The sequence below is a fragment of the Sturnira hondurensis genome, unplaced genomic scaffold, assembly GCF_014824575.4.
Source record: "Sturnira hondurensis isolate 20B ecotype Veracruz unplaced genomic scaffold, ASM1482457v3 Scaffold0023344, whole genome shotgun sequence".
Classification (NCBI taxonomy): Eukaryota; Metazoa; Chordata; class Mammalia; order Chiroptera; family Phyllostomidae; genus Sturnira; species Sturnira hondurensis.
Window position 1 is genome coordinate 196,468 of NW_028095975.1, and position 24,050 is coordinate 220,517.

At 37.7% G+C, this 24,050-nt stretch overlaps 1 pseudogene; it reads left to right on the plus strand.

Moving 5' to 3' along the window:
- Positions 1-21,689, plus strand: LOC118980777 (membrane cofactor protein-like; annotated as a pseudogene).
- The last annotated feature ends 2,361 nt before the right edge of the window (positions 21,690-24,050 follow it).

Here is a 24,050-nt window from a genome sequence, read left to right on the forward strand (position 1 = left end):
ATGAGGGCGTCTCACACGCCGCTCAGGGCTCCTCCCCCCCGTCCCGCGAGCCCCTTTTTTTCTGGGTGCGTCTCTGGGATCCTTTTTGTGGCCCTAGTGCTCCTGCTACCCAAAACCTCCGCTAGGGGATGAGAGAGGATGTGAGCTCTGTAGGCAACCTGGAGCGTGTTGGGGAGAGGGCCGGCCGAAGCTGAGGGTGGGGAGAGGGGAATTTGTTTGGTGGGTCCGACAAGAGGCGAGGGACTTGGTCGACCCTGGAGGTGCAGAGCTGGGGCGAAGGCGTGGCTAGAGCTCCTCAGGGTTGTGCTGTGCCCGGATCCAAGGGGAGTGGGGCCCTGAAGTGCCAGGGGTGAAGGTTGCTTGGTGGTCGTCACAGAGCCTTGCGGGGCGCCGGGCGGGGGCCGGTGTTTGCCAGGGACCAAGAAATAGAAATAGCTTGCATATTTCGACTGAGCTAAGCGGGATGGGAAGCGCAGACCCGGTGCTCAAGGTGTGCCCAGGTGCCTAGGTATGTTGCTAGAGCCGGTGCTGTGCCGATGGGGAGGTTATGCTCGGTCTTCCCGGGACGGCTTGATGTCGTCCTTGGGACGACGGCTTAGGCCCTTCTGGGTTGGCCTGGGGGGAGCTCAGGGGTACAGGGTGGGCGGCAAGGAAGCTCACTGCTTGCTCTGCCTGGGGGCTGGGGAGCACATGTTTTTCAAGGAACCCTCGAGAGCTAGGTCTAGATCCTAGGTCTGGGATTTAGAGGATTTTATTTTTTTTAAGATTTTATTTATTTATCTTTAAAGGAGAAGGGAAGGAGAGAAGGAGAGAAGTATCAATGTATGGTTGCCTCTTGTGAGTTCCCTGCCGGCCTGCAATCCAGGCTGTGCCCTGACTGGGAACGGAACCGGGATCCTGTGGTTCGCAGGCTCGCGCTCAATCCACTGAGCCTCGCCAGCCAGGGCCGGACTTAGAGGATTTTAGAAGGGTGTGCAGTGCTTTTTGTACATAAAGTAACAGACTCTTTGTGGCTCAAAAATTGTATTATTGGTTTGAGGCTGTTGCTTTAAAAACAAACGTGGAGTCATCTTCCTATTCCCATCCAGTATAGACATTATCATATTTTATCTCCAAATGTCTTTTGGGCAATGTTTTTTCCCCCTTTTTTCATTAGATCGGGTTCTATTTGAGGTAAGGTCTGGAACAACCTAAAAACTATTGTGTAACCAGACCTAGTCAGAAAAGAGTATCCTAAGAGATGATTGATAAGTAACTGNCTTTAAAGGAGAAGGGAAGGAGAGAAGGAGAGAAGTATCAATGTATGGTTGCCTCTTGTGAGTTCCCTGCCGGCCTGCAATCCAGGCTGTGCCCTGACTGGGAACGGAACCGGGATCCTGTGGTTCGCAGGCTCGCGCTCAATCCACTGAGCCTCGCCAGCCAGGGCCGGACTTAGAGGATTTTAGAAGGGTGTGCAGTGCTTTTTGTACATAAAGTAACAGACTCTTTGTGGCTCAAAAATTGTATTATTGGTTTGAGGCTGTTGCTTTAAAAACAAACGTGGAGTCATCTTCCTATTCCCATCCAATATAGACATTATCATATTTTATCTCCAAATGCCTTTTGGGCAATGTTTTTTTCCCCTTTTTTCATTAGATCGGATTCTATTTGAGGTAAGGTCTGGAACAACCTAAAAACTACTGTGTAACTAGACCTAATCAGAAAAGAGTATCCTAAGAAATGATTGGTAAGTAACTGTAATATCATTTTTCTCTAGAGCTCATAAACAAAAGCTCACACACGTACTAGTACGTGTGTGTGTGCTAAAAATCATGTGTATTGTATAAAATGTACACAATGAAAGGGCAATTATTTTTAATACTTGGGTATGTTTCCTTCTGTCTTTATGTTCACTTGTGTGTCTATGCCCCAATTATTTGAGGATCCTATTATATACAGTTTGCATGCTGCGTTCTTTCCTTAGCAGAATTCATTCAATAAATATTTGCCTTTTATGTGCCAGGTTCTGTGCTGGTTCAGGGGCCACACTGGTGAGCAATAACAAACCATTCCTACTTTCGTGATCCTTATTTCACTATTTTTTCTGAACTCATGCACACACACACAAACACATACTGGAATATAAGCAGGGACTGTGTTTTGCCCACTGTTAGATCTAGGCACACAATAGGCAATTAGTCAACATTTGCTGAAATTTATTGGGACTGTCAGACAGTAACCAAACCATAAGAGAAGCGGGGAAGGAGCATGATTCTCTGACAGCGTTTAACAAATGACATGTCAAGGGGAGACCTTTGTGCTCATGAGACAGGCCCAACTCTGCTGCTTCGGGGCTTCTGCACTTGCTGCCCCTCCGTGTGGGAACATTCTCCTGCCGCCTCTTTCATAATTGGCTGCTTCTTATCTTTCAGACTCATTTTCGATCTTACCCCCTGGGGGACTGTCTTTGAGGGAACTGTCTCTAGACGACACACACACACTCCAGTTCCAATCATCCCTTACTTGGAGTTGCTCTTCCAAAACTGTCTTTCCTCTCTCCACTGGAATACAGAGATCTTGTCTGTCTTGTCACATTTGTGGTTGCAAATGTCCAATTATTTTGCCTCAGTATCAACATATTTGTATAACTATTCAGTGTCAGAAAATGAAGTATAATGTTTAGCCGGGGGTCAGAGCCCAGGAACAAATCTCTCTTGCCTCCAAGGGAAAGGTTCTTTCAAGAGCCATGCTTAGGATGGCCTTTCAGTGGTGCCTGACAAGCTAAGACAGAGACAGCTGAGGGTTGGAGAGGCTCTCTGTCTTCTCCCGTTTTTGTAGAGCCTGCAGGGCTCATGTTGCTCCAGTCTTCTTGTTACTGACCATCAAAAAATGTGTTTGTATGAGGGAGGGAAGGGAACAGTGGTGGTAGGAAAACTAGAGGAAATTTGTAAAGAATAAAGTTTAGTATCAGCTTAACACTAGAGTTGAAGAACCCTATGAATGCAATTTGGAATACAGAAAGGTAAAATGTAGGGTGCAACATGGAAAGTAACAAAACTAGAAATGAACGGGATGACAACAAGGTTAAGTTTCAGGCTGAAAGTTACAATCAGAATAAAATAAAACTCAGACAAAGTAAAAATGAGAAATCACTTTCCTGGGCAGGGAAAACGTGGATAAAATAAACATTTGTCTCGTGAAGCAGCTCAGAAGGTGGATTTGTAAGCAGACAGTGTTGTGCGTGTGAGGCTTGCACCTCAGAGTTAGTTGTCAAATGCTAGGAACTTGTGGGAGGGAACACTTGTATTTCCAGGAGCAATCTTACTCTTCCAGAAGGGGTCTTCTTTTTGGACAAAACCTGTAGTATACTGTTACATGTGTTCTCTAAAACTATTTTGTTTTTTTCTTTCTTTCTAATTAAAAAAACTAAGATCAATAAGCGCTTAACACAATAGTTTCTTAGTTTCCTTAGTTTGCACATTACAATGTAAAGACACCAGCCCTTTGCCTGTCAATTGGTAGGTTACCAGGATACTGGCAGATAGGCAACAAAACAAATTACATATCCAAATTCTTCTCCAGTGCATAGAGTTTTAAATGATTATTTTCAATACTGTATTCATTACAACATCTTCACCATTCTTTTTTATTTGACAGCACTGGTACATTGAGTATCATATTTTTTTGAATAGTTACTATGGGGGACATTCTGTGCTAGGTCTTATGGCCACATGGATGAGTGGAGTCAGCCATGTTAACTAATAAACTCAAAAACATCTGCTAGTGACCCGAGAGATCCATGTAGAAGACTGAGTCCGGGAATAGGGGACTGGTCACTGCCTCCTCGGGGGAAGGAGAAAATGCTTTCTCGAGGAGATGTTGAGTGGATTAAGTCCACAAGATGAGAGCTGAGCATCGGGGAAGGGTATGCAGAGCACAGGGAGCAGTGGGAGCAAAAACCGAGGGATTTGATAGGGCTCAGGGCATTCATGGACTCTCGAGCTGTCCACTGTGGCAGCATAGAGCAAAGTAGGCAAGAGAAAGGCGTAGAATTAGATCAAAGAGTGACTAATTGTAACAAGGAACAGGGTAGTTAGGAGTGAATCATTATCACCATAAAATTTAGACTGCAATGTCATTACCTGTCCATTTAGGGCACCTTGAGCACTTCTGTTGGACTTAGCACAATGCGAATCTAAAGTAGTGTTGCTTTAATTTCTCCAGGCTTAGTAGAAGACCCCTTCTTGAGGACTAAATTGCAAACAGGGCGTGTTGGTGTAAGCAAGCAAGTGTTCCACACAGGAAGCAGTGTTTGAAGTAGAACCAGGCTGCCTGGCTTGGCTCCTGGATCAGGTACCTACTAGGAATGTATTCTTGAGGAAGTTACTTCACCTGCCTATGCTTCAGTTTGCTCACATTGAAGAGGGAGAAAGAGTACTCAATTCATGGTGTAGTTACGAAGATTGAGTTAGTTAAAAAGCACTTGAAATAATGGTTGACCCAGGTAGTGCTCTATGTTTGCTATTTCTAAAATTATTCCTATCACTATTGTTATAAGAATCAAGTACTAGAATCTTTCATAACCAACCACTGCCATACTTTAGGAAAAAATATAACCTTACAGTTTTTGGAATTCAGCTTTGGTAATATTTAAAAGCCATTTCTAATAATAACAATAATGAGAAATGAGTACATAATAAACTAAGCATAAATATTTTGACATGAAAGAAATTTGATAAAGGGAAATATCTATAAATAAATTAATAAAAAATGAACACAGGCATAACAATAACAAGGAAAAATTACGATTTGGAGATATCTCCAAGACAAGCTGGCTGAACAGTAAAGAATCAAATGTTTATCCGAGAGTGTTTAGAACTGATAACTGTTCATTCACCTCTGATGATAGGTACAGCAATGAATGAGACGAGGTCCTCAAGGGGGTGACAGTCTCATAGAGAGCATAAAAAATAAACAATTACTAGAGTAAAAGTGTATAAGAGGAAAATGGGGGAGCATGAGGACACAACTCAATATTTAAGTGAGAGATGTCAAGAGCCTCAAGGAAGGAGTCAAATTTAAGATGGAGCTGAAGGGTGAGTGGGTGGGAAGAATGGCAGGGTCAAAAAGGAAAATGATGCATGCAGGCCTAGCATATGAACACAATTATAAAAATTTAATGGCCACTACAAGGAAATGAATATGGTTTGACAATAGTGTGCAAGAGAAAGCAGGATTCAGATAGTGACAGATTGTAGTGTAAAAGTCTTTAGCCATGTTGAGGAGCCTTCGATATCTTAAGGCTCCTCAAGGAGCCTTGTCTTGAGGGCATTGGGTATCCATTGAAAAGTATCTGGCTTGGGAGGTCCTTGGTTACTGTGTCAGCAACATTACTCTGGTAGCATGATGAAAAATGGATTGAATGGATAGCACCAAGGTAGGCGAGGAGACCCATCTAGAAACTGGTCACAATCCAGATGAATGACAGTGGCTGTAGAAAAGGATGAACGGCATTCAATTGCAGAAACAGTGTAACTTGTTTGCTGGGTATGTGTGAATGTGAAGAATCAAAAGGGTGAATTCATTATGTTACTTAAGAAAGCATGACACTTCCTGAGTGGAGTTGTGTGGAGTGGCACTGCATATGTAGACCTAGCACCCCACGTAGAGAGGTCTAGGATGGAGAGGGATTTGGGAGGCAGCTCTTCTCAGGGGTAACAAGGCTGTGGGAGTGTATCTACCCACCCAGGGGGTACGCAGAATGAAATAACAAGAGTTCCCAGAAAGACTATTAGGAGCATCCCATTATCCGATCAGGCAGAGAAGGAAAACTAGCCAGAGGACAAGCCACAAACCACGGTGGTTGTGCTGACCCAGAAACCAAAGAGACTTTGAGACAGAAAGGAGCAAAGACAGAATGATCACTAGCCCCAGCTGTTATAGATGGAGTCACTGGAATTACTGAGAAAGAAAATGTTAGGATTCAATAAAAAATAGTTTTAAAGATGTTAGGATTCATTGAAAAACAAGAAGGCCACTTAATGACTTTCAAAGTCATTTCAGTGATTTTGTAAACCTAGAAATGAGGACGTGAGAAATAAAATGGACTGGTGTAGATGCCAGAGTCTGTATTTTGAGAAGCAGAGAAAGTCTTTAAAAGGTTGTATAGACAGTGAGTGAAGGAGCAGGATGGTCAGGTTTCACTGGGCTCCAGTTTGGTCAGAGACCATGATTTTCTGAAGGCACCATCTGGGTGGAGCTGTGTGTGTCCTCATGTGAGAAAGTGGTTTTAATTTTTGCAAACAGGTAGAAAGTACTTACCCAGTGTTGGCAGATGCAGACAAGATGAACAGTTCTTTTGGCCAGAAAACTATATCGTTTTCCTAAAACTCACCTTGAACATTGGAAAATTTTCTAGATGCAGCCCATCATATTACATAATGTCACCTACTGTTGAAATATAGTATTACAGCCAAGTAATAATTGTACTTAAACTACCTAGAAAAAAACTAAATCAAGATGCTGTATTTGTGCATCTGGGAATGTTTAGTTTGAACATCGTTGTTAGAAACAAATTCAATGTTCTGAGCAAGGCAAGAAATTTGATTATTAAAATGTGTGATATTAGACTCAATTATCACAATATATAAACCAAGTAATCAACTGGTAGCTAACCGTATTTTAAATTCTGCACATTATTGTAAGCATGCCTTTCATAATGCAAGTTCGTGGGAAGAAATACTTTGAATTAGTTGAATAGATTAAAGCAGCCAATTGACTTTTCCTTTTCTTTTCCCATGCAGAGACTATATATGAGAGTCATATTGGGCTTCCTCTCTTCTTAACCTGCTTTCCATACAAAGCAGATAACGTAGTTACGAAGACTGAGTGCATAAAACAAAGAATACTTATACAATTAAATCACAGGCATGTTGTTATGTGATTCCTTTCTTGGTGGTTCTGGGAAATCCTGAAATGATATTATGTATTCTGAGTGGAATTATATAGCATTTCTAGCCCATGTGTTTTTTCCTATTTTAAGAATGTCTGCCTCACTATACTCAATCAATGTAAGTTATTAGTAAAACTCACCTCTGTACTAATCCTCTTTCTTAAAATGCTGTTTGCCTTTTGTATTTGTTTTGTTTCAGGCAGTTGTATTCAGACACCAAGGTCAGCATAGTGGAAATGTTGAAACATTTTGCCAGTAGGTCAGTTATAGTCTGTGATAGAAATGAAATGGCGAACTGTGTATATAGACAGGATTTTAGAATTTAGAAGATATGAAATAAGAGTAAAATTTCCATTGTTTAGAGTTCTCCTCACTAGTCTCTCAATCCAAAGAGCAAGACTCAAGGAGTAAGAGAGGAAAGGTTTCTCAGGATTCAAAACAGACCTTTCTCCTATCTCCTTAGGTCCTTAACCTTGTAGGAGAGGCCTCTGCATTCTTTTAGCCTTTTATGGCTTAATGCATCTCCAGCACATTATTTTACGTAGTTGTTCTAACACATTTGTTAGGTTTTCCAGCCCACAAATAATTTAAAGGAAAGAAAAATTGCTGAGGTAGAAATCATAACAGGCAAAAAATCCCACTTAAAAAAACTCCAAAGTAAAAAGTTTTATAGCAAAGCAATATAGAAATTTTACCATAAGGAATTGTTGGACGCACAGCCCAAACAGCTAACTCAGAGCACTTCTGAGAGAATATATGATCCATTGATCAATGAAGAGAGATTAAATTGTATTTCAAATAATGTCCAAGAAAGCAGTCTTTCTTCATCAAAGAAATGTTGAAGTAGTAAATGTTGATATCTAAATATCTATTCACATATAAAATGCTCAGTTCACTGATATGAACCATATGACATGAAGTCTTATATTTTGAAATAGTTTAGTCTGTATTTATTTTGATCTATGAAATGTACAATGCTTATTTAATAATCACATCATAACATAGCATTTCTTGAGCACCCACTGGGTACAGAGAATACATATGCTTCTCTGTCCTTTGAAAACTTGCCTTCAGAGAGGAGACTGAGCCTGAAACGACAAGTCGTCATCCATTTGTATTTCAAATTATGGAAGAGTAATCTGACCCAGGACTATATACTATGGAAGTCTTTTTAGGGTAGAGGTAAGTGTGGAATGAACTCAGAAAAAAAGGAGGAAAAGATGCATAACTATATATATTTTTGACACCCCAGCCTTGATATTTGTCATTTCAATTTACTGTGGAGTGAATATTTACCTTACTCCCCAACAAAGCAAAAGCTAATAGAACGTTATTTAAAGTAAGCACAGCATATCCTCAACTTGTGTAAAGCATGAAGCAAGCATTTAAAAACTTGCCAAGGACCTTTCCATTTATTCTACACCATCTAACTGCTGCCAGACTACAGTCCCTGGCTGGTGAAAAGATAAAACACTTCATTTGCCTGTTCTTATTCTCTTATGCCCAGATGTCTGTGGTGATCCACTGAGATTCGAGTCTATGATGCTCAGGAATAATCCTGCACGTCTTTATCATCATGGGGACAGAGTTGAATTTCAATGTCATTTAGGATACAAGTGTATTGTACCTTTTCTCTCTACCACTGCTGTTTGGTAGCCTGATAACGCATGGACACCCCTCCAAGAGGCCTGTACAAGTAAGTACACAAAGCTTTTCTTTTTATTGCTCTGGAGATTTTTACACCTGTGAGAGTGTGTGTTTTCCTGCTGCAATGGTGCTTTTCTTGTTTTTTATGAGCAAAACTGTTATGGTATTTTATAAAAAATACATTTCATGGATTATGCTATTACAGTTGCCTCAATTTTCCCCCTTTGCTCAGTTTCCCACCCCCTGCCCAATACCCCACTTCTCTCTGTCACTCCTCCCCCCCTTAGTTCATGTCCATGGGTCAGGCACATAAGTTCTTTGGCTTTTCCATTTCCTATACTGTTCTAAACACCCCCCTGTGTATTTTGTACCAACCAACTTGTACTTCTTAATCCCTATATTTCCCCCCCATTCTCCTTCTTCCCCCTCCCAACTGATTACCCTCCATGTGATCTCCATTTCTGTGATTCTGGCCCTGTTCTACTTGTTTGCTTAGTTTGTTTTTTAGATTCAGTTCTTGATAGTTGTAAATTTCTTGCCATTTTAGGGTTCAAAGTTTTGATCTTTTTTTCTGTATAGTTCCCTTTAACATTTCATGTAATAATGGCTTGGTGGTAATGAACTCCTTTAGTTTTACCTTCTCTGGAAAGCACTTTATCTGCCCTTCCATTATAAATGATAGCTTGGCTGGATAGAGTAATTTAGGTGGTAGGTCCTTGCTTTTCATCACTTTGAATACTTCTTGCCAGTTCCTTCTGAGAAAGGAAGGAACTTTTCCTTTGAGAAAAATAAGCTTGATACATACTTGACTCATAAGCTTGATACATACTTGACTATGGAACTTTTACATGGAAAGTCAAAACTTTAGTAACAGGTGATGTTTGACATTTTTCAAATGTCCTCAAGTTTTGGCTTAGAGGAAGACGNTCTCCTTCTTCCCCCTCCCAACTGATTACCCTCCATGTGATCTCCATTTCTGTGATTCTGGCCCTGTTCTACTTGTTTGCTTAGTTTGTTTTTTAGATTCAGTTCTTGATAGTTGTAAATTTCTTGCCATTTTAGGGTTCAAAGTTTTGATCTTTTTTTCTGTATAGTTCCCTTTAACACTTCATGTAATAATGGCTTGGAGGTAATGAACTCCTTTAGTTTTACCTTCTCTGGAAAGCACTTTATCTGCCCTTCCATTATAAATGATAGCTTGGCTGGATAGAGTAATTTAGGTGGTAGGTCCTTGCTTTTCATCACTTTGAATACTTCTTGCCAGGTCCTTCTAGTCTGCAAAATTTCCTTTGAGAAATTAGCTGATACTCTTATGGTAGTCTTACTGATTTTCTCATGGGAGTGTGCATGTTAGATAGCAATGTCTTTGAAAATCTGGGAACCTTTTTCTTGGCAGTTGCTTATCAGGGTAAATCTGAAGCTTAAGTTTGGGCTTTAAATAGTTAAATGAATTTAGAAAGCAATATATGATCTTTTTAATGTAATGTTGGATGCAGTTTGCCAATATTTTGTGGAGGATTTTAGAAAACTAAAAATGGATCTGCTTTTTGACCCAGCAATTCCACTGCTAGGATTATATCCTAAGAACTCTGAAGTACCAATCCAAAAGAACTTATGTTCATAGCAGCACAATTTACAATAGCCAAGTGCTTGAAGCAATCTAAGTGCTGATCAGTAAATGAATGGATCAAAAATCTATGGTACATTTACAGAATGGAGTTCTATGCAGCAGAAAGAAAGAAGGAGCTCCTACCCTTTGCAGCAGCATGGATGGAACTGGAAAGCATTATGCTAAGTGAAATAAGCCAGGCGGTGAAAGACAAATACCATATGATCTCACCTTTAACAGGAACCTAAACAACATAACAAACAAGCAAAATATAACCAAAGACACTGAAATTGAGAACAGGCTGACAGTGACCAGAGGGAAGAGGGATAGGAATTTCAGGGGGAGGGGGGAAGGGTTTGAAGGAACTAGTATAAAGGACACATGGACAATAACAGGTTGAGAGGGTGGAGATGAGAGGGAGGTGGGGAGGGCCTGGGGGAGGGCTGGGATGGGGGTAAAAGGCAGAAAACTTGAACAACAATTAAAATTTTAAAAAGAGAACAATGTATAAAATTTAAAAATAAAAGACCAATGTAGAATTTTGACTTTGATTCAAATCTGTTTTAAAATTGTTAAAAAACAATAAATTTGAAAATTTCCTTTTAGAAAAACGATGCCCACAGCTAGGGAAGCCCACAAATGGTGAAGTGGTCTATGAAAACAGAACTCACCCGTTTGGATCACAGGCTCACTATGATGGTAATGAGAGGTAAGTTGCTCCTTAGGGAGATGAGGTAAATGTTACTAGTTCTATTTCTGTTTGGTTCTCTCCTAAGCATTCCCATAATGTTGATTTCATCTTGCTTTCTGTGTGACAAGCTGGACTTGTAGCCAGTCAGCTCTTAGGGTTTTTATGGAGACTGAACAGATAGGTTATGAATAGAAATTTAAATTGAAGAAAAGGGAAATTTTATAGTGTTATGTGTAAGAATATGTCTATCATTAGCATTAAAAATGAAGTAATCATAGTGACATTACTTTAACAACAAAGTGCACCCTATGTTACATGACCAACCCTCAGAGTTGAAGGAGGGCTTACAGAACGAGAGGTAGATTTGCCCACCAAGGATATTATTACATTGCGATAATTCTGTAAAGTGTCAGAAGAAATTTGACCTGGTTATTCTGGACCACAAGACTGCTCAAGACCTTTTAGTTGGGAACCCTTATTTCTCAGACTGCTACAAAGAATGAAGGTCTGAAAAACAATTATCAAGCACTTGATAGTAGCCTTGTTCTATAGGGCTCTTTTAATATTTGAAAATTTGTGAAAATATGAATTTGGAGGCTAAATATAATACACTATAAAAATGCAACTGATTTTTTAATATTGCATTTGTATACTGCTACTCTGCTGTACTCATTTATTAGTTCTAGCAGAATTTGTGTATATATATGTGAGTGTAATCTCTAGGGTATTCTACATTTAAGATTTTATTATCTGCAAATAGTGACAATTTTACTTCTTCCTAACCCACTGGGATGCCTTTTATATCTTTTTTCTTGTCTAATTTCTCTGCTTAGAACTTCCAATACTTTGTTAAGTAGAAGTGGCAAAAGTGAGCATCCTTGTGTTGTTCCTGATCTTAAAAGAAAAGCTTTTAGATTTTAACCATTGAATGTGATGTTTGCTGTGAGTTTTTCATGCATGGCATTTATTATCCTAGGGAGTACTTACCTTTTATCCCTAGATGGTGAGTACTTCTACTATGCAGACGTGTTGAATTCTTTTAAGTCCTTTTTCAGCATCAGTTGAGATGATACTGTTGGGTTTTTTCCCCTTCATTCTGTTGCTATGGCAGATTACCTAGATCAGTTTTCCTATACTGAGTCACCCGTGCATTTCAGGAATAAGTCTTACTTGTGCGTGGTCGATAACCTTTCTGGTTTCTGTGTGCTATTATTTAATGCATATTTTTGCATCAAGGGTGAGAACGGATATTGGTCCGTGGCTTTCTTTTCTTGTCATCTTTTTCTGCCTTTGGTGTCACAGTAATGCTCTTCTCATAGAATAAGTTCTGAGGGCTTCTTTCCTCTTCAGCACTTTGGAGAAGTTTGAGAACACCTGGTACGAGGCGTTCATATTTTTCTTAAAATGTTTGGTAGGATTCACCAGTGAAACCAGTGAGACCTGATGGTCTCTGGCTTTTCTTTCTCGAAAGATGTTTGATTACCGATTAAGTCTTACAAATTAAAAGTCTACTCAGATGTCATCTTTTTTGTGTGTATGATTCAGTCTTGGTCAGTTTTGTGTTTCTGGAATTTTTCTGCTTTTATCCAGGTTTTCCAGTTTGTTGGATCAAGTTGTTCATAGTACTTTAAAATATTTTGTATTTTTGTAGAATCAGTATTAATGCCCCCACTTTCATTTTTTATTTAGTAATTTGAGTCTTTTTTCTTATTCCATCTAGCTAAAGTTTCATCAATTTAGTTGATCTTTCTGACCAAACAACTTTTAGTTTGATTTATTTTTCTCTATTGTTTTTCTTTACAATGTTTTATTTATCTCTGCTCCAAACTTTAGTATTTACTTTCTTTGGGTAACACTGTATTTAATCCTTTTAATTTCCCAAGTCATAAAGTTAGGTTGTTGATTGCAGAGCTCTTGTTGTTTGTTGTGTTTATAACCATGAACCCTTCCCTAACCCTTCCCTTGGAAATGCTTTTGCTGAATCCAAAAAGTTTTAGGACATTATGTTTTCATTTTTATTCATTTCAAAGTATTTTCTAATTTCTATTTGATCTACTGAATGCTTAAAAGTGTAAATGCTCACAATTTTGTGAATTATCCAGTTTTGCATTTGATATTGGTTTCTAACTTTGACGAGAAAGATTCTGAGATGTGTGAAATTAAATTACAAGAAGGCTGGAGGGGTAGGAGAAAGAGGCAAGGAGATATTGGTTAACAGAGACAAGGGCAGAAACAATGAGAAAAGCTGCTCACTTCCCTAAATGTATGTTGAACCACTGAATCACATTGCAGACCTATTTCAGCATAGTGTTTAGAGAAGAGCTATTTCAGGAAATAGTCTAACCTAAAGAAGGATAGCTGCCCACCAGTCTCCACTGCATCCTGGGACACATGCACATTCCAAACTGTTGCCCACAAACAATCCAAAAGCAGCAAACACTTCTTTCTTATGGATTCTGTCCCCATCCCAGAATTAGACCAGCTTTACCTTCTCTTGCCCTCCTTACCTATAGCCATTGTCAATTATTTCAAAACAACTTACTAAAACTTACAGAGTACTCACTGTATTTCAGATGCTAATTCACCTACTATTCAGAACAACCCTGTGAGGTATATACCATTATATTATTTTCATAGATGGGGAAACTGAGAAAGAGAAACATTAAGGGTAGATCAAACAACAAGTTAGTCTGGCAGCTGGGATGTGAATCCAGGCAGGTAAGCTCAAGGGCCAGATTTCTCTACTTGGGAGTTTTACTGGGCCGAATGGCGTGAGCAAGTTTAGAGAAGTGAATGCTGATGTGCCTCCTGGAGATAGAAAAGAGGCCAGACTGTCAGGCAATGACAGGTGTATTTAGACATTTTTCTCTAGGCCTATGCATGTTCAAATGCAAAACCTCTTTAAGTTGCCAACTTGCTTAGCAGTTCAACAGATTTTGTTTAAGAAACTTCTGCCTCAAACTACTATAGTGCAGAAGAACAACCACATACAAATTTTATTTATAATCATGTGCTTCTTCTTAACTCATAAAGAAAACATGAAATCTTTCTCTTTTTTGGTTATTTTCTTTCTTTTTGGTAGTAATCTTTCTTTTCTCATTTGGTTATTACTTACTTGGAACAAAAATTGTATACTGTGAAGTTTCTGGAAATAGTGTGGATCGGAGTGACAGTCCCCAACAGTGTGAAAGTAAGTATATTTTCCCTTTAGAGTTTAGAGCCACAGTGCTCAAACTCTGTCCCCTGGGTGCCCCTTTATGCTTTTAAATTAACAAAGACCCCACAGAGCTTATCTTCAGGGGGGTGAGTCAATTGATATCCATTATCTTAGAACAAAAACTGATAAATTTTAACAACAAATATTTATATATTCATTTTTAAGAACTCATAAGCTTGATACATACTTGACTATGGAACTTTTACATGGAAAATCAAAACTTTAGTAACAGGTGATGTTTGACATTTTTCAAATGTCGTCAAGTTTTGGCTTAGAGGAAGACGCCTGGATTCAGTGTGTTGCATTAGCAAACAATTTGCAGGCATTGGAAATTTCACTGTACACTCTTAAGGATGAAAGTGATAAAAGGCAGCAATGTCTGAATCTACCTGTGAACCACTGATTTACACATGGATATATTTATAAACTGGGAAGCCTTTCTCAATGACCACTGAGATTTATTTTTAATCACCAGCATTTTTTCTCATTAAATTGTCGACCTCTCTAATGATGAGAGCAAAACTTGGAATGACCTTGAAGATAATATAGCTATTTCACATAGGTATCTTCTCTTGGTATGAAGAAAACTACTTTTATTCTAAAAGTATATTTCTACATTAGTGTTTTGAATTGGTATAATACATTCTGTCATAGAAACTTTCTTCTTAATGAATATTAGAGTCACAACTAGATTGTAAAAATTCATATGTTAATAAATATATTGAAGGTAGTTAACAGGATGTTACTAATACTGTCTTCATCTCTAAACCTTTTTTTGCCTTCTATGTCTTTTTTTTCTATTTTTAAGGATTATATGTCAACCTCCTGGAAAAATATCAAATGGGAAATATATGAATAGCTAGAAGGACATATTTGAATGTAATGACATAGTAACTTATAGTTGTAATCCCTCAAATGGACCAGATGAATATTCACTTGTTGGAGAGAGCAGGCTTACTTGTTCTGGGCATAATGTAGGGAGCAATGACCCTACTCATTGTAAAGGTAATATTTCCATTTCTTTCTTTCTTCATTTGTAAATATTACAGAGACACTTTCAAAGTACTGTTGCCAAAAAGTTAACAAAACAGTCATATGAGTTTGCTCCTCCTGTTAAACTAGTTTTTAAATGAATTTACTATGGGACAAATAGAATAAAAAATAGTTCTAGTTATAGATTTCCCCACTCCTCACCCCACTGTTCTTGGTACTTCACTGTATACATTGTGAATTACTGTGTCTGTGCAGGAATTAAGACTTTTTTGCTTGAGAGCATTATAAAACATACACTGGCTTAAAAATAAAGTCTTATAATACAGGACATATAAGAGTTCTGGCCAAAGGAAATGGTAGAATGTAAAAGACTAAACCTCTCACCAAAAAGAGTGATAAACTCTGGATAAAGCATACAGGCATACCTTGTTTAATTGCACTTTGCTATTTTGCACTTAATAGATGTTACAATTTTTACAAATGGAAGATTAGACCCCTAGCAGCAAAACTACTATGACTCACTTTATTATGATACTCCCTTTATTACTGTGGTCTGGAACAAATCTGCAGTATCTCCAAAGTATGCCTGTACATAAAAAGCAATGTTTAAGGCATCCGAGCCTGACCAAAAATAGGGAGACAGCTGGAGTGTGTTTGACTCTTGAAAGAAAGAAACCACTGTATAAAAGCAAAGTTTCACTTTTCAAGTGCATATAGAAAAAATTCTATTAACATATTCTATGCAATAAGATAATTTTTTTTAATTTCCAAAAATTTAATTCATTTACCATATAATAAATATTTATCACAATGGGATGAATGTAGAATAAAAATAAACATAGCATTTGTAAAATCCCCAAATATTTGAAAATTATGAGGCAATACTAACTCATCAATGAATCAAAGAACAAGTCACAAAAAATTAAAAGTGTTTTGAATTGAATAAAAGTGAAACATAACATATCAGTATATCACATTTCTGGGACAAAGCAAAAGCATTGCTTAAGAGGGATATTTATAACAGAAAATACCTACATTAGAAAAAAAGAAAGGTCTCAGATCAATAATATACACTTCTATCTTAAGAACTGAAAAAAAAAGAGCAAATTAAATCAAGAACAAGGAAATGGTAAAACTGGAAATCAATGAATTTGAAAAGAGAAAAAATAAATAAAATAAATAAATGGCTTTTGGGGAAGATCAGTAAAATAGATAAACCTATAGCCAGTTTGATAAGAATAAAAGAAGATACAAACAGCCAATATCAAGAATGAAGAAGAGGACATTACTAAATATTCTATACATGTTTAGTGTATAATAGGGGAATTATACTATATGACACCATCCTGATGCCATATTTCATCATTTACTGCAAATAGATCTTAGACTTAAATTTAAACCTATAATTATAACACTTACACTGGAAAACAAAATATTTGTGACTTGGCAAAAAAATATTAAATACAGTCCTAAAAGCCTGATCCTTGAATGAACAATAATGATCAAATTGGACTTTTTAGAAACTGAAAAATTCTTCTCTCAAAAGACATTGTACCAAGAACAAAAATTAAATGAGAGCAAACACTGGAATAAAATATTGGCAAGCACATTTCTGATAATAGACTTGTATCTGTTATATAGAGAGAAACACAATAATGAGAAAACATCCCAATTTTATTAAGAAACTTTTTACCCTTATATTTACTTTGTACTTCTGCCACCCTTATATTTACTTTGATGAAATAGCTCTATTCAAATCTATTCAAAAGATTTAATATGATCAGTAAATACAAAAATGTAATTTAAAACCACAGTGACATACCATTAAACATCTACTTGAATGGCTGAAATTTAAAGCAAAAGCAAACACGTAATAGAACCATATACTGGAAAAGATATGAAACTATTGGAACATCCAAACATTGCTGTTAAGGGTACAAAGTGGGCCCTGGCTGGTGTGGCTCAGTGGATTGAGTGCTGGCCTGAGAACCAAAGGGCCACCATTTGGATTCCTAGTCAGGGCACATGCCTTGGGTAGCGGGCCAGGTCCCCAGGGTGAGGCACATGAGATGCAACCACACATTGATGTTTCTTTCCCTCTCTTTCTCCCTCCCTTCCCCCTCTTTAGAAATAAATAAATAAAATCTTTTTTTTTTTTAAAGAATACAAAGTCTGTTTTGGAACACAATTTGGCAGTTTCTTACAAAGTTAAGTATACATTTACCATACAGCTCTGCAATCTGAGTAAACTAAAACATGTGCACATAGAACCCTATGTGAGAATCTTCTTAGCAACCTTAGTCATAATTACATTCTGGAAAATCAGTATTATAGGGATGAAAACAGATCAATGGTTGGCTGGTTGAGGGAGGTGGTTGGGGGATGGGGGTGGGAGTGTTGAATACTAAGTGAGGAACTGTTGGATGTAATGGAACTTCTTAAAGTTTTTTCTGTGGTGGTAATTACTCGGTCAGTGTGTCCATTTATGAAATCTCATAAACCTCTACACTCAAAAGAGTTTTACTATATGTTAATTAAATTCAGTACACACCTAACTTAAAATCATTAATGTGACTAATAGCATTTTAGCACAACAGAAAAAAACTCAGTGAACCTAAATTCAGGACAACCGTATCCAACATGATTTGAAAAAATATTAAAAATATACAGAGAGATAATGTAGGGAAGAGTAGCAAACAATTATACATGTTATTGGAGTTTCAGAAAGAGAGGAGAAACAACAGTATGGACAATTATTTGAATAAATATTGACCCAAAATTATTTACATCTGAACCACAATAGCAAAACCCACAAGTCCAGGAATGTGAGTGACTCTAGCAGGTTAAATAAATTTTAAAATTTTACCAAGAAATCCTCACTAAATGGAAACACTTGTGATAAAACTACTAAAATCAAATGTTAAAGTAAAAGAAGTCCTGAGAAAGGGGAGGAATACATACTACATTGCCCCTCCCCACACAGAGTGAGAACTGACTTCTCTTGGAACACTTGCAGAACTTTGGGGACTAGAAGACAATAATATCTGCTAAAGTACTAAAAGAAAAGTAGAACACATTACCGAGAAATCTCTTTCAAGGAGAATTTTTTTCAGACCTGAAAATGAAGTGAAAATATTTTGAGATAAAGGTAAGAGATTTTCTCACTATCCAGCCTATACTACAAAAATTGCTAAAGGAAATAATTCAAGCTAAATGGACACCATACCTGAAAATTGGAATTTTAAAAAATGGAAATTCAGATCTACAGGTGCGGAGGAAAACCACTCTTCTGGTTAATAAGTCTGTATGTTACTGGCCCTTATCTATTGCTAGGATTTAATCTCATAATCTCTTTTACTTACTGCACAGCTCAAGGTGTGGTTTGTTTGCTTGTTTGTTTATTTGTTTCATTTTTTCCAAATTCTGCCAAACACATTACTGGGTCCTGAAACCAATCTAGGTCATGGTCAGCATTTTATTTCCTAATCAGAAGAGTATAATTGAAAATTATATGGAGTCTAAGTATTGACTTTTAACTTTATCTCAGGGCTGGAGGATTATACATTGGGTTACAATGTAAAATGTGATATTTGATTATTGAGTTATAGTCCAAAATGTTTGGTAAACACAGCCCTAACCTCACTGGCCTTCCTATTTTTTAAACATCCCAGTTCATATACATTGTTGTCACCTAAGAACTTTCTTTTTTTATGTCTCTACAGGGCTAGCTTCTTTTCAATGTTTATATTTGAGCACAAGTGTAACATTCTCACAAGAGTCTTTCCTGCCTTGTTAAAGAAAGCAGTGTACTGTAATCAGTATCAGCGTGACTTTTTTTAATCCCTAAAGAGAATAAAAATTTGCTTTTGAAATTTCCCAGAATTTGTATCTGGTAGTCAGACATTTCTCAAAATATGTCAGTATGGGAAAAACATAAAGGATTGAGAAAAATGGAAAAAGGACTCATGGCCATGGACAGTAATGTAATCGTTGCAGAGGGGAGGAAGATATAAGGGTGGGGGGGGGTCAATGTTAATGAAAAAATAGAATTGAAAAAATATTTTTTAAAGATTTTAATTGAAAAAAATATTTTTAAGAAAATATCACAAAATAAAACATAAAGGAAACCAATGAACTACAATGACAGTCATTTCTGTGTGGGAAAATACTAGATTTCTCTATATCTGTTTACTTGGAATTAGATTTTTTTAAAATCAACATCCCACCTTGTCTCTTTGTCCCCAGTGGAAATTACTAACTTTGCAGTAGTTTTTCTGTCCTATGTTAAAGCAGCTTTCCATTATGGAAATTTCTCTACCTTTTAATGGTCAAATGTCAATATCCAGTACTCAAGAATGGAAGACTGGTGTCAGGATTTGGAAAAAATATTACTACAAAGCACAGGTTACATTTGAATGCCTGGAGGGATTTTGCCTTGAAGGCAGCAGCTCACTTACCTGTGGCGCTAACAGTAATTGGGAACCTAAGATGCCAAATGTATTCAAGGCACGAAAAGTGTCTTTTTTTTTAATTTGATTTTTTTGACATTCACATTTTATTTCTTGACATCAATGATACAGAATAATTGAAAAGAGGCAGTTTTTGTAATTGACTACGTCTTGTATTCATTTCCATGACAGACCTATGACATAAAATGTGTATGTTATTTACATTTGTTAACACATTGTGTACATCACATTGGTGCCCGAATTTCTCTTGTTTGCCATTTTTATGTGTAAATTGTGTAGCATATATTATTCCAATAAGTTAAATCATGGGAAACATGTAAGTCAAGAATGAAAGGCATCATATCATATAATGAAAATAATAACCATTGGTTGAACCAGCCTACATTATTTTTTTTCTAAATGTTGACTCCTCCCAAAAAAACTCCAGTTTCCTGTGTCTCAGGATTAGTAATGTTCTGCTTTATTTTTCAAAGTTGTTTAAATACCTTTTCATTTTTTAAAAAATCTTTTGAATGTCTGGTGATTTATAGTCATTCATAATTTTAGTAATAAAAAGAAAATAACATATTTACAGTTATTCTAGTTGTTATACTAGTGATTCTAAATTGATTTGTCATAGTCCGCAGATACAAACAGGTGTGTAAACTTGGGCAGGTTACTTGAACTTTAAATGTGTTTCCTTGTGTGTAAAATGAGTTAATGCCTTCCTCACTGGGTGGTAGTAGAGTTAGAACGGGATGCACTTGGAGCACTTAGCACAGTGCCTGGACTATAGGAAGCTCTTAAGGAAGTTCATTGATGACTGCATCACTCCAGTGTACGTGAAGAGGAAGGTCCGTGACTTCCATCTTGTCTGTCATTGACTTTGCTCTTTTATTCACTTTAAAAGTGATCTGAAGATACCTTTATAAGGTATCTTCATATGACCAGTTTAGTTCTTCTTATATAGTAGCATTTAAACTGGGAAATGTTTGCTCTCTCCAAAACAAGACCCATATTTCTACCTTTCCACACTTCATACAATACTGTTTTTATCTGTACTGGGGATATTTATTTGGCAATGGAAGCTAAATATTATAGCAACTAAAAGGCAGGAAAAGTCTTTAAGTCAAAAGAGTGTACAGAGTACTGATCAACTGCTGTGCTAAAGACTTCAGAGGTCCGAGAGTTCTGGTCAAGATGGCAGAGTAGGTAAGCACTGAGCTTGCCTCTTCCCACAGCCAGGTCAAATTACAGCTCAGTTATATAACAATCAACCTGGAGAACCACCTGAAGACTAGCTGAACTAGTGGAACTCCTGTAACTAAGGATATAAAAAAGAGGCCACATTAAGACTGGTATGAGAGACAGAGGTGTGAAGTGGGCTGGTCCCAACCCATGTGTGGCAGTTGACAATCAGGAGGGACATTGTGACTGCAGAGGTCCCCACTGAGGATCGAGAGGTCCTAGCTCCACACTAGGCTCCCTGGACCAACACTCCAGGTCTGAGAAGAGAAGTCACCACAGCAACTGGCTGTGAAATTCAGTGGCTATTCAGTCCAATCTTGGTGAAATGAAGAGCTGCTAGAAACCCAGATGTTCTCCTAGAAGGCCTGCTCACAGGCTCAGTCACTCACAAGCACTCACCCTAAGCACCAGCAAAAAGCTCAAAAGGCATCAGAGACATGTGGGGAGAAACTGAAATGCGTGGCTTTGGGGAAAGGACTGTCATTGTCTCTACAGCCTTCAAGGAGAGACTGGCACCAAATCTGAATCTATATCAATCCAGTAAGTACTGCTCACCAAGCCCTGTCGACTCCCTGAGACTCTGTTCTATCCAATGTACACACTGCCCTTGGCTCTTTCAGTGGCTGTGGCTAATGGGCAGATGTGGCCCGCACTGCACACTTTCTTAAACTCTTCCAAAGTCTACAGGCCCCAAGAAGGCAGTGACTGCCAGCAAGTCACATTGTGTCTTCTTCCACAAGCCTCCTGGCCTAGCACAGGTATTAGCAAACCTGGGATTACTTTGTAGCTCATACAATACAGCCCTGGTCCCAGCACAGACTGTGGCTGAACTTAGCCTGTACTGGATCCCCACTCAAGAAGCCCCAGAACCAACACACCTGATGGCCAACCTCACATTACAATAGAACACCACTCAATTAGCTCCAAAAAAGGCAAACCCAAAGGGTGATCTCAAAAGGCACCAGGCCCCACTGGGGTGAATCACATTCCATAGGTTCAGTTCCCACTGTGGTCGTTATCAGTCCTTACAGCCAATCACCCTGAGGGACTACCCTACCTATTGACTAGCAAACAGCAATCAAGGTTCAGCTACAATAGGGGGGCACACACAATTCACACAAAGATACTCTTGGAGCATCTGGTTCAGGTAATGGGGAGACCATGCCACTGGGCCCCAAAGGAAACCTATTATATAAGGCCACCTGCCAAGACTGGGAAATAGCAGATTTGTCAAATACATAGAAATAAACACAGAGGAGTCAAAATGATAAGACAAAGAAATACATCCCAAATTAAGGGCCTGTGTGACAACATCAAGGTTACCAATGGACACATCATAGGAATACCAGAAAAAGGAGAGAGAGAGCAAAGGATTGAAAGCCTGTTTGTGAAATGACTAAAACTTACCTAACCTGTTGAAGGAAATACATTAAGTCCACAAAGTATAAATAGTCTCATACAAAATGAACTCAAACAGGCCACACCAAGACACATCGTAACTAAAATGCCAAAACTTAAAGACAAAGAATCTTTAAAGTACCAAGAGAAAAGCAGTTACATACAAGGGGAACTGCCATAATAATATCAACTGTTTTTTCAGTAGAAACTTTGTAGACCAGAACAGATTGGCATGAAATTGATCCAAAGTGATGAAAAACAAACAGTATGGAATTTTCTCAGAAAACTAAAATTGGACTTGCCTTTTGATCCAGCAATTCCACTGCTAGGATTGTATCCTAAGAAGCCTAAAACGCCAATCCCAAAGAACATATGCACCCCAATGTCATAGCAGCACAATTTACAATAGCCAAGAGTTGGAAGCAACCTAGGTGCCCGTCAGTAAATGAATGGATCAAAAAACTATGGTACATATACACAATGGAATTTTATGCTGCAGAAAGAAAGAAGGAGCTCCTACCTTTTGCAACATCATGGATGGAACTGGAAAGCATTATGCTGAGTGAAATAAGCCAGGTGTTGAAGGACAAATACCATATGATCTCACCTTTAACAGGAAGCTAAACTGCAAAACAAACAAGCAAGCAAAATATAACCAAAGACACTGAAATAGAGAACAGGCTGACAGTGACCAGAGGGGAGAAGGAAGGGAATTTCAGGGGAAATAGGGGAGGGATTTAGAGGAACATATGTAAAGGATACATGGACAACAACTGAGAAGGGTGGAAATGGGAGGGAGAAGGGGAGCATGGGGGTGGGGTGGGATGGGAGTAATAGAAAACTGTACTTGAAAAATAATTAAATTTAAAAAAATTTTTTAAAGTACTTATGTGCAAGATTACTCTACCCAACAAGGTTACTATTTAGAATCAAAGTAGAAATAAAGAGCTTCCCAGACAAGAAAAAGCTAAAGGAATTCACTACTGTACAACCAATATTATAAGAAATGTTAAAGGGACTCTTTAAGAAAAAGAACATAAAAATGAATAGTAAAATGACAATAACTATATATATCAGTAATCACTTTAAATGTAAATGGATTAAATGCTTATTCAAAAGACATAAGGTAGCTAAGTGGATTTTAAAAAGCAGAACCCATTTGTATGCTGTCTACAAGAGACCCATTTTGGATCAAAAGACACACACAGACAAAGTAAAGTGATGGAAAAGATACTTCATGCAAGTAGAAATGGAAATAATCAGGGAACAATACTTATATCAGAAAAAATATATACTCTAAAAAAGACTATTACAAGAGATGAAGAAGGACACTAGCATAATCATAAAGGATTCAAGCCAACAAGAGGATCTAACTCTTGTAAACACTTATGCACCCAATGTAGAGACAAATTCATAAATATTGATGTACATAAAAGGAGAGATCAACAGTAATAGAGTAATTGTAGGAAACTTTTAACACTCTATTGACATCAATGGATAGATCACAAAGATAAAAAATTTAAAGTAAACGGCAGCCTTAAACTGACATACTGAGCCAGATGGATTCAAATGATATTTTTAGAGCACTTTACTCCAAAGCAGAAGAATATACATTTTTCTTCTTGGAAATTTTTCTAACTTGGAAAACTAATCATTTTCCAAGTTATACCACATGCTAGGATACACATAAATTTAGCCTCCATAAATTTAAGGAGGTTGAAATTATCTTCTCTGATGATAATATGTAACTAGAAATCAATTACAAGAAGAAAACTGAACATATGGAGGCTCAATAAAATGCTGTACATAATGGATGGGTTAACAGTGAGACCGGAACATAAATCAAAAGATATCTTGAGTAAAGTGAA